At 42.8% G+C, this 12291-nt stretch overlaps 1 long non-coding RNA gene across 1 annotated transcript in view; it reads left to right on the top strand.

Annotated features, from left to right (window-relative positions):
• Nucleotides 1-12291, top strand: part of LOC128142009 (uncharacterized) — a 130738-nt gene that overhangs the window by 59365 nt on the left and 59082 nt on the right. The window lies entirely within an intron of this gene.

The raw sequence follows: 12291 nt of genomic DNA, 5'->3' as shown, positions 1-12291 counted from the left end.
AAGGGAGCATCCTGCAGGGCAGTTTTCTGGATCTATCCCAACCCAAACATGGATTCAGAAGTAAACTCAGGCAGCAGAAAGCAGCCCAGCTTGTGCTGCAAGGGAGTTAAATCAGCTGATCACAGTGGCCCTTTCTGGTTCTTTTAGCCTCTTAGATTTCACGTATCTGTACAAGGTGTATCAATGTGTTTTTCCAGTTGCAAAATGTCTCCGATCTCCCAGCCTGATAAAAAATTCCACTCTAACTTCTAAGCTCATAAGTAAAGAATTTTTCTTAGTTACGGTAAAGAGACGGATACTGCTACCACACAAGAAGTATTAACGTGTGTCTGAGGCAGAAGGATTGCACTTGTTTCCGTGGACCTCTAGGTACAAGAGAGATCAATGGGAAAAGGAAGTTTAAAGACAGATGATGTGACTAAAGAAAAGCTAATTGCCTGAAGCAGTTAAACAAGGTTAAAGAAGTCCGTTGTTGAAATTCTCATCCCAAGGAGATTTTACCCAAGGGAAACCTTTGTCCTTAGTACGCTGTTAAGAAGGGGAGAAATCTCAAGGGAGGAGTTCACAGAACAACTTGGGAATCTTAATTCTAGTGAACTGCCAGGACCAGATGGTGTTCATCTCAAGCTGTGCGAGATCTCAGCTCCAAAACTGGAAAGCTTCTGACAAACATGCAATATATCCCTTAAAATAGGAGTTCTTCCTGGTTGCTGTAAAAGTGTCACCAGGGAGTGCCACTTCCAAAACGCAACGAAGAGTGACCTTGGGAGTTGCAGGTGAATGCGCAATATCCTACATAGAGGGGAAGCATTTCACAGTAGTCAGAATGGAAACATATACTTAGAAAAACAGAATTACATCATCTGAGCAACAGCACAGTTTCTGCTTAAAGTCCTCAGCTGGTCTTTGAAGTTATTTGAAGACTTTTATTTAAACTATTGGGAAGGAAAATCTGGCATCTATCATCCAGGTTTTTAAGAGGTTTTGATGATGTTTGTAAGAAAAAGGGACTTTATGATATGCTAGACAGGTAAATTTTTGTCCCTAATTAAATACTGGCTATGCATCAAATATTTTAAGTACTGGCTGTTTTTCAAATTGTAAGTGACCTAACAGTGGCATGCAAAGATCTGTGCTGGGATTGCTCTTGTACAGTTTTGTTGGTGATTTTAAGACTGAGTTGAAGATGTGGTCATTACATATCACTATCCATGTTAGGAAAAACTAGAGGAGCACACAAAATCTAGAAAGACTTACTTCAGTGAACCAAATCGTAGGTACAATTTAACTTGTATACACACAGACTCATGTACAATAGGAAGAAAAATCTATTCTTTTCACAGAGGGTAATGAATCTAAACAAGGAAATTTTCCTTCAGAAGCAGAGATCTAGGAGTGGTTATTGACAGCAGTTCAGCCTGCTTCATCCAGGCAAACAGAGCAATGAGAAAGTCCTGCTTTCGGTTCCAAGAAGATGAAAGCTATAGTCACAGCAATTTAAATATCCTTAAAATAAATGAAAGGAAATAATTCTGCAGAATTCAGTGCTAACAGCATGTCATAAAAAGTAAAGTTTGCAAGATCTAAAGGATTAGATCATTCTGCTACCATTAACAGCTTTACAGCAGACAAATTATATGACTAATATCAAACATCAAATTCTGGGTTATAAACTTCACTTCTGGGAAGGAAAATGAAGAAAAATACCTTCCATGCAACTGTACAATAAGAGAGGCGTAATTTTAGTTGGACGGAGGTTACCTTCCTCTTACACAGAAGAGTGACCTGAACTGGTGAATTAATATGCAACTTTGCTGTTGAATTCTGATGACCCATCTTAGGCTTTCATATTTCTGAGGGAGAGAATGCCTGTCTGTGGATTTGCATCAATTGCATGTGTTTCCTCAGTAGACATTAGTATTTTATGGAGAATGGAAGTTCAAATGAAGTCAAACAAAATTGTTGGCAATTTGAAATGTTGGCCACCTCCTTTGCCCTTTTTATATTATGTAATGTGGTAAAGAAAAAAAAAAAAAGGAAATTGTATTTTATGCTTTATAGCAATTATTTCCAAAGTAAATGTAGCCCGCTCTGCTAAGTGTTTTCATTGAAGTCCCTAAAGTCAGGTGTAGTTACTTTAGAGTCTGAAGGTCAACCTCAGTCTCATAGTTACAAAATTTTCCAAGACACTGAATAATATATTGATATGTAATAAAAAAGTAAAAGTATAGAAAATGTTTTTAAAATGAAACTGGGGGAAAAAAGAGAATAATTTGTTTCAACCACAAAGTCATTGATGTAACTGCTATTTGCTGTTGGGAGTCTGATTGCCCTTTTACTCAGTGTATTCCCACTAGATTTGAAGAAATAGGTCTTTTCTTCTCTTTCCTTCTTTTTTTTTCTTTTTTGCCTTCTTTTTTTTTTTTCTTTTCTTTTATTCCTTGAGGGAGAATTATAAGACATTTCACAGCAGAATAGACTATTGATGTAATAACACATGTAGTGCTTAGTTAACACACATTTACAGACATGCAGCAATTACTAACATTTTTCTGGTATGAAGTTATAACTGCGGAAATCTGATAAAGCCCTACCGAAGCCAAATCTTTAGACACCAGATAAAATTACTGAAAGCACTTAAGGGGTTTATAAACATGTGATGTATCATTCTTCAAATGTTGTTTGGCATTTAGCCTTAGTTTGAAGTCACCTTTAAGAACTCAGACTTGGGCTAAAATTTTCAGATGCAGCAACATCTCTGTGTGTTTATATATACGTGTGTGTATGCCTATTGTATATACATATATATACACGTATATGTATGTGGCAAATATACATTGTAAATACCACTGCACATGGTTTAAAGAAGGGACTAGCAGGGGAGCTTAGCTTTGGGATTTTAGTCAGATTTTTGAAGGAGGAATTCAAGGAAAATTCCTTGCATCAGCGACATGTATATTCCGAACCTATACATCCAGTCTCTTCTCTCTCTCAGGAAGTGTCATTTCCCCATAAAAACTGTGGAAGACAAAAAAGTCCACGACAAACTTGCAAACCATTATTTACAAATTAGGTGATTATACATGAACAGCTCCTGAATTGTTCTGTCTGGATAGGTAGGAACACAGTGGTACTAGGCAGCAGGAGTCCCTGATATGATCGTATATTAGCAGAAATCTCTTGATGCCTGGGTAGAATAGCAAAGTAGTGAACAGAGACTTGATTGTCACCGATTTCCCCCCCCCCCCCCCCCCCAAAGCTTTACCTTCTAGAAATTAAAATTGCTTTCTCTAGGCTGGCCTATCACTGTAAGATATCCTTGATATTCAGTCTCAGTAACTAACTTGTCTCAGTGGCTAAATTAGAAAGCACTGCAAATAAATCATGCACTATGTTTAAAGCACTTCTGTCTGTCATGATCAAAAGCGTTGTGATAAAGGTAATGGATTACTCCTCTTCACTCAGCGTAATCACTGCGAGCATCAGCAGCCGCAGCCCCTGATGCGACCAGCAGAAATGCGAGGCCTGATGTAATCAGTCGTGACTCTGCGAGGCTGGTTTTCAGGCTGTGAGGAACAGTCTGCGTGGAGCAGTTGGTCCGAGATCCTTGCTGTGTTTTGAAATTCACTCCGAAGCCCTCAGCATAGCTGACAAACCAGCTCATTTTCTGGGTGTGGTTTCCCCGGGTTTGGGAAGGAGAACTGCAAAGTTCTCGGGGAAAGCGTTTTTAGTGCGCTGAATATCGATGAGCTGGTAAATTGTTTTGACTAGTTTGTTGGTGCCGAGGGTGCTTTTGAATGATGCGCAGCCATAGTCGAGAAAGAACTCTCTTGCCATGAATGAGAATGCCGTGAGTGGTTTTTGTCCAAGATTTGCTCTGGGAGTCAGTGGGGCATTATTGCTCCACTTTACCCTTCCCTCTGGATCTCCGTCAGTTGTGGGGAGAGAAGCAGCAAAAAAAAAAAAAGAGAAAGGACAAGCAGGAATCCAAGAAACCAGTCAGGTAGTTAAAACACAACCAAGTTTACACCAGGAAAAGGGAGAGAGCCAAGACACATACGTACGGCTCTGGATTCCTTCCAGAGGTTTCTGAAGACCAGGAATGCTGTTGCTGTTCACCGACACAGCTGACCTGGGCCTCTGCCAGGGAAGGGGGCAGGCAGAGGAGGGGGGCTGTATGTTTGTCTTTCCCTCCTCAGCATGAAATACGTTGTCTTTCCTCTGCCATTGGCACTGCCTGCGACCGTGGCTGTTTGCAAAATCGCCGTCTCCCCTGTGGAATGATGAGGTTGTCCGAATCCCAAGTTTGAAGGGATGGGCTGCAGCGTAACATTTATTTTTGGTTTGCTTTGCGTTTTGTTAAGGTTTTGCTTTTCGGTACCTATGAGGAAGTGTTCTAAGTACGTCTTTTGTTTCTGTAATGGCAATGTCTGAAACGTCCCCTTCTGATTTTCATTTGTGTATGGCTATAGAGTATTTTCAATTTCCTCTATTTGGTAGCTTTTAGCTGGGTCTGATTTGCACTAGGGGACTAAAAACCTTTTGAAAATGTTGTGTCATCCTACAAATAGTCCCTAGTAGGTCTAGTACCTATTTAAAACAAAATGGTTTACAGTACGTTTAATAACTTATGAAAAGTAACTGGTTCATTTTGAACTGATTTACCGCTGTTATGGCCACAGACAGGATTTATAAGGACAGGTTAAATGTGTGTGTGTATACATATATATAATATCTAGATACAAATATACATGCTTCTGTATTAATTTTAAAGCACTGAAAGCATTTAAAGCATTTGGAAAAAAACCAGGCTTTTTGATGGACGAAGCCTTCTTCAGACAAGCCGATACTGGTGAAATTACCTTTTCACTGCTCCCCGGGGCTCTTTCAGTCCTCTTGGAGTTCAGGGCACAGGGACAGTGGCCCACAAACGGTGAGACACAGGCAGGGAAGCCTTGTTTCAATGAGCGCTTGCGTGTCACACCTTACGCCAAATCCGCTGGCGAAGGGACAATTTTTTGCTTCTAACAGTTCGCCGCGCGCAGCTCGAAACGGCGCGGCTTCCACTGCCGTCCCGTGCAAGGCGAGCTCGAACGTAGCCGGTGCCAGACCTCGCCTCTAACTCACGTATATGTTCTTCTCATCACTCGTCACCCGTGGGCTGGATTAAGCCACCTAAGGACAGGCGTGGACAGGCAGCGGTGTGGTGGCTGGCTGGGCTCCAGGGACCGTTGTTCCTCGGAGGGAGCAGGGCTTCGTCAGGCTCTCCTCTGCCTCTCGGGAACACGCGTGTTGGGGAGTGTTGTTGAGTCTGGTTCCGTCTCCGGTCCCAGTCCCCTCTGTGACTCTGTGCCGTGAGGAAGAAGGCAGGACGTACCTTCTGCCTTGCCTTCTGCCTCTTCTCAGGTACCAACCCAATGCTCAGAAAACAGGAGCAAATACTTCTATTAATATCACTGTGGAACTGCATCGTCCCTTGGGCAGAACCGCCTCACTTACAGTACGGGCTAGCGAAGCCCAGAATAGGTTCAAGGTTGCCTAGGAATACACAATTTCAGGGGAACCGGACTCGGTGAACTACGTTGACGCTTTGCGGTGGCCAAAAAGGGAATTTGGATCTGTCTGCACGGTATCTCTTTGTGAGAAAATCATTCCGGGTGAAGTAGCATTATTGCTCTCGCCCAGACCCAGTCAGCAGGGCTCAGAAAGGCCGGCTTGCTGCTTTTCTCCCTATTACACCCGGTAAGAAGAACCACTTTCTTCTTCAATAGCAGTTATCTGTAAGGGTGGTGCACACAGCGTTCCTTACTCGTTCCTATCTGTTTAGCTAACGAGGAGGAGCAGTCCGTCTCTGAATGGTCTTAATACACACACACTAGGAGCAAAAACAAAGCTAATGCTAGTGACAACGCTACGTTGAATGGAGATCTAAGCTGCTGTAGGTCACTCGATCGAAAGCAAGCTGAACTTCGTGCATTGAAATGTGCCTGAAAAGCTCTGCAGAGACCCTTCTAGAGTCTTTGTTTTAGCAAATGGGGGAGAGATGGCTTAGATTACTAATGCCACTAGTGCCAGCAAAATTTTTCTGGCCAGACTGCACCACAGAAACTGTTGTCCCACTCGTTGCTGCTCAAGTAACTGATTTGACATTCAGCAGTTCTTTGCAAGGAGGCGAGCTTAGAAGTGTCGATTCCTAACGTGAGCTAAGCAGGATGATGAACGGCGCTACCAGATATGTGAAAATCACCAGGAGAATTGTTTTCATGACTATTTAGACCTCTGAGAAGGACTCCCATAGACGCGCTCTGTTCCACGTGCTGACCTTGCTAGAAGCTCTATTGGAGGCACACCTGGTTCCATCAGCTCCATGGCATGGGCCCAGCTGTGACTTGGAAGCACTGTTCTTCTGTGAGCAGGGACAGCTGCTTCTGCTATCAGCTACACCTGGTCATTAGTGAGCATTTTTGTAGCTGTAACCATAAGGCACTGAAATTTATTTAGTGACAGCAACGTTTAATTTCATGGAGGATTGCTTCAGAGTTGGAAGTTCAGCGGCACTGGCGGGAACAGGGGTGATACAGGTATTCTTGTGTTTCCAGAGAGGAGCGCCCAGTGTGACACTAGAGTGTTAAAGGCGTAGAAGAAAGGGGAATTAGGAGAGGAGAGAATTGGGAGGAAGAAAAGCACTTTGAGTTTATTCCCTGTATTACAGGCAACGTTCATAAAATATCCAGCACTTGAACTCTGAGTATGTGGTCAGAATTTCCTCTCACTTCTGAATGACCTACTCCGCAAACATTGACTTGTTGACATATAATAGCTGCCTTCAAACAGGATATTATTCAGCACTCTAAAATAATCTAAAACTCATTTGAAATAGCCAGGTTAATCCCTGTCACCTGTGAGTGAGGAATAAAAAATAAATTATTCACAACCCATTACTTCCCTAGTAAAGTGCCACAGATTTTTGCAACTGTTAATGTGGTTGGGATCAATTAAACTGCTGTGCCATTCTTTGAGAGTCTTAAAGTATTTAACTTTTCAGTTTGGGCTTAAACATGGACAGTGGCATACTTTTTCCAGTATGAATTCACAGCACTGTGAGGGCTGTGTTTTAAGGTGGTTTGGACCAATAAAGACTTGTCTAGAAAATAAACCCATTAAAAGCAGAAAGGAAAAAATATTTCCATTTAAAGAAGAGGGCTTGGTTACCTGGGGTTTGATTTTGGCTTAAATAGTACCAAGTGAGCTGGTATGAACGATGAGATGTGGATAGATGCACAAAGCTTACTGGAAAGAAACAATTGCATGCGGTTACTTTATATGAGATAAAAGCAAGATAGTCATACTTGTACAATACCAAAATCCTTCTGACGTGAAGCTATATTAATTGGACCTATTTCAGTTAAAAATTTAATTCTTTACCTTTAAAGAAATGGCAAACAGAAATGTGTTACTGAGCAAAACAGCCACACCTGGTATTCCCCCTGCACTGTCACGGGGCCAGGTCACCCACAGCCAGGTTTTCCACCTGCCAACAATTAAGTGCCTCTTCTTGTAAACTGCATAAAGCCTTTGGAAAGACATGTCCTCATAACCTGTTTTTCAGCTTTTTTTGGTGTGTGTTGGAGGGAGGTAGGAGACAGGGGTGTGCTAGGAAAACATCTGCCTGAATAGGGAGGGCTGAAGGGTCAGTCGTTTCTCCAAAAGAGCAGGGGGGAACAGTTTTTGCTTTGTAGTTAGAGGCAACAGAAGTTCACGCAATTTTTTTCTTTGAGATTTTCCCTCCTCTTTGGAGGTGACTGCGCAAGCTAACTGACCTCTCTGGCATGACACGTGCTGGAGAACAGGCATACTTAGCAGTTTCAAGCCTTCTCTTGGGCACGTTCACGAGCAAGGTGGACTTCATGGTTACCGAGAAGGTCTCTGCTAAACCATCCTTTTGTCATGAGAGGAAAATACTTCACAGGCAGCCCTCTGAGGCTTCTAGGTCTACTACTGGCATTTCTCCACCATTCCTGACCTCCCTGCTTCCATCTGTTCTCCAAAATGTGCTTTTGAGAGGTGAAAGGGGATACTTTTGTCTGTGTATTTTGCTGTCAGTGATCACAATAACAGCTTAATCCCACAGCATTTAAAACATGATGATGCCAGTTGTACATTTAACAGCCTTCAAAGCCACTATTAGGACATTTCTTTTGCCAACGAAAAGAATATAAATGTTTGTCAGACAGCTTTGGAGTCAGGTGTGTAACGTGCTGGATCTGAAATGAAAGCGTTTCATTATCAGCCCTGTCAGCCAACAAAGCCCTGCTGAGCTTTTCCAGTCCTTCATAACCCAGAAGGGTATTACACAGAGCTAGCGACTGGCCTTGGAGAAGGCAGGAGTGAAACCCAAGAGCAGAGACTGACACTTTGCACGACCCTGGCTCAAGGGAGCGGCTGGCACGCATCACCTCTGCCAACAGCTGCAAATGGGTTCCTCCGGAGCCAGCCTCTTTTTTCATGTATCACATAAAGTTATAACCATAACTAAACTAAACTTCAACAAGTTAGGATTTTTGGAAACGCTTTTGATTCTTTCTTTTAACCTACAAAACCCTATTGCTGTTACTGCTGGAGAGAATCCAGCAGTTGTCCGAGCGAGAGTTCTTGCTCGTTTTCTAATTTATCCCTCATCAGCTTGGTTTCCTTCAGTTTGTTTTGAGAGGGGAGAGGAAAGTAATGCCCACAGGCATCAAAGCACCTCAGTTTCTGGAGGGCCAAATCATTTCCATGACTCCTGTTACTCCTCTTGGAGGAGCACGAACGAGGAGGATTTCTGTGGGGAGAGAGGTTCTGGCCAGGTAGCCCATGTGCTACCAGAATAGACAGCGGACAGCAAAAGGGCAAGAGAGAGCAGTGGGCAGCTGTCCTCAACGTTGGCCTTCTATGAGGGAGAGTGGTGAGTGGACTGAAAGGGAAGAGCAGCGTGGTTTGTGGCGGTGGGAGAGGGAGGATACAGATGAACTTAGATGTGGGAGCTTGGGGTAAGCAAGGGAAAGGAATGGGAGGCAGGATCGTCCGGTCAAGAAAAGGTGGCTTTCATTGGAGTTCTTTGTCTTTCAGTGCTGTTAGAGCCAAGTCACTTTAGTCGGTTTTCTCCTCAAAATTTCAAACCTTCTCCGTTACAGTTCCCCAAGAAAGCTATCTCACAGAGACACCAAGGCTTCCTGAGTAGTGACACTCACCTGCCAGAACTCCTACCTTCTGTAGGCTTTCACTCAGTGTGCTGGTCCGCTTATCCTGTGGTCCTTACTTCAGAAAGTCTTGAGCCTTTTGAAAGCGTCAAGCAAACACTTGTAGATTTGGTAATCAGTTATTGATCCCCCCAAATTCGTATTGTTCACACGTTTTTTCTGTAATGCATTGCGGTGTTGCCCATAATATAAAACTGAAAAAGCGGGTGTTGGTCTCTCAAGGTCTTGGCTCAGTCACTTTGCCCCGAATAGTCCTTCTCGCATTAGTCCGTGCTGATGGCTTCCATGCAGGGCAAGTCCCTTCATCAAATACAGCGAGTGCAGAAGCTGGGCGTTAGCTCCTGTCTCTCGCTAACGGACCACGGCTAGAAGAAGGGCACAGAGTGTTGGGTCTGTGCGCAGCGGAGCTATAAGCAGTGTAAATGATAAGTCATGCAGATAGATTAAAGTGATGTTTGCCCTCATCTTATGGTGCAGCGCTCAAACACGGCGTAGCTAGATCATGGGCTGCCTGCCTGGGTTCTCACAGCTTCTGCTTCAGGGTCCTCCAGCACCTCAGCCCTGTTTGTACCGCTTCTGCCTGGGCTTTATAAACAAAACTGTTCCGTGACCTCTTCGGTTTTGGCACCTTTTTGAAAATTTCTTTTAACTTTACATTCCTAACAGATTAGTGTTGCCATTGTTTTTAACCGTACTTCCTGAAGGTAAAAATTCTGCTTTTATTAGGGCAAATGCCAGGACGACAACATCTTGACAACTTGAAAGCTCATCCGTTTGTTACGGGTTCTCGTAGCACAAAGTCGTTTTAACGAGGGGGGAGGCTGGCGAGAATAGCTGTCTCTAATTTTCTGTCAGCTGCAGAATCCCATTGCAAAGATGTGGTAACAGATAAGGGCAACAAGGGAGGGAAGTCCTGGGTAGGGTTTTAACTGTTTCCAGACACCGTATAACTGGCAATTCCAGATACTGTTCGCAGCGACTGCTTAGAGTGACAGCTACGATGCCACCATGGTGAATGAAAGCAGATGCATCTAATCATAAAGCCGCTATGTCTGCTCCAGGAGGGTGACCACAAACAGTAGGACTTCTTTCTAAGCATGGTATACTAGTCACAGACATTTAATAAGTTTTTTTTACTTAATTCAAAACCAGGCATTATCAGTTAACAGCCATTTTACGAGATTTGTTTTAAGGGGTTTTTTATTTCAACATGTTCTTCCTATGCCTATGTAGCTGAAGAGGAGAATGTAATGGACTTGACTTTCTAGCATATTTTAGACTGAAAAACACAGTGGGTGGAAGAAGCATGTGTACGTGCTTGTACCTGGAAACTAGAGAGGCCATTTCTCAGCTGGATCTGGTTAATAACTAAACCCAATAAAATGTTAGGGACAGGGGTATATTGTGAACAACCTCCTCCTGACTGGAGGTCGCTTTTTCTGCTCCGTATACGTTCATCAATGAAGTCACGTTGCACATTGAAAGACCTGTGTTTGTGTGAGTTTGGGGAGGTCAACGCTGGCGTGGATTACAGATTTTTAAACACAGCCATCCCTACAAATAAGCAAACTGAAAATTTTATTTAGAGACAACTCACTTGATGATAGGTATGGTACCAAATCTCTGTTATAAGGACGCTGAAATTCATTCACATGATCAACAAGTAAGGAATCTTGTTTAAATGAATAAAATAAGCATGTTTTTAAAACTACACACAAGGTGCTTCTGAATGCTGCCACTAAGACTACAGACTGTGAGTCAGGCAACCTCTGATTGTTCATTAAAATGTCAAGAAAGGAAGAAGAGGGATGGTAAGACAAGAAAAAGCTGGTCCACGGTTGCTTTGCTTAGCCCTTGGGATGCAAACTCTTTAGTGTGTTGTTCTGAAAAAGCTTTCAAGGGAAGAGTTGACCTCATTTGTGACCTCTGTGACCCTCAGTGATAGTCACAGGGGTCTGTTCCTTCAGTCCGCTTAAAGGGTAGCAAAGGCTTGTTGTTGTAAGAGCCCAGGACAAAAACTTTTTTTTTTTTTTTTTTCTGCAAAACAACACAAATGGTGATGTGTCGCTCTGTGGAGGATGAGGTGTTGATACAAACACCTATCTACATCACTGGGTGGTGGAGTGGTAAGAGAGTTGAGATCATATTCTCATGTTTAAAACAGGAACTTGGTCTTACGCGGAGCCAAAAACATACATTTTGCCTTCCATAGTTCTTTGGTCTTAAAATTAAGCATGGCTTGCAATTTATAATTTATGGCCGTGTGCCAGTGAACAGTTTGCATTATTTAATCTAAAAAAAGGCATTAACAAGAATATTAAAAGGGAGGAGGGAGGCTTATAATTATTATTGCAGTGTTAGCTTTCATTATAGTAACACAGCTAGAGTTACGGTGCTAACAATAATAAAACAGGTAAGCAATCAGAAAAAAAATCATGCCAGCATTGCCTGTCCTGGGGTTATAGATATGTATGTTTCTGGTGGGTTGACCTTAATTCTACTTTTGACCTTTTACAAACTCAAAAATTTGCTCATCCAGATATCCCCCAAAGGCCAGGATTTCCAAAAAGTTAAAGCTACAGTCTCTCTGAGTGACTGCAGCTGACCCTATCTTCGTTATGGGAAAAAGCGATCAATAGCCAAACACCTACAGAGCAAGCTCCATGAGCTGAGAGAAGGCTTTACGGCGTCAAAACCACTCTTTCAGGAGCTCGTATTCTGGAGGGTGCTCTCACTATCATATTCAGAATGACAGTGATAACCAACACATCTGCTCCCTAGGCTGACCTCTGTAGAGCTAAGATTTTATAAACCTTTATTAAAGTGAGCGCATCATTCTGAACGTGGTGTCCCCCTCTTTTGCTTTTACTCCGTTGCAGTTATGTGGGTGAGACTTGGCTACTGTAAACTGCAGGTTGCTTCCCATAGTCTGAGGACAATTTAGTCATTTACTGGTGTAACGGAGCTTAAACAGAGAATTCAGTCTTTTAAAGTTGAAGCTTGGTAGCACTGAGCACTTTCATTTCCTCCTTTCAAACATACAATCACTGCT

Source organism: Harpia harpyja, chromosome 5 (assembly GCF_026419915.1).
Source record: "Harpia harpyja isolate bHarHar1 chromosome 5, bHarHar1 primary haplotype, whole genome shotgun sequence".
In the NCBI taxonomy this organism is placed as follows: Eukaryota; Metazoa; Chordata; class Aves; order Accipitriformes; family Accipitridae; genus Harpia; species Harpia harpyja.
This window is presented reverse-complemented; position numbering and strand designations above follow the sequence as displayed.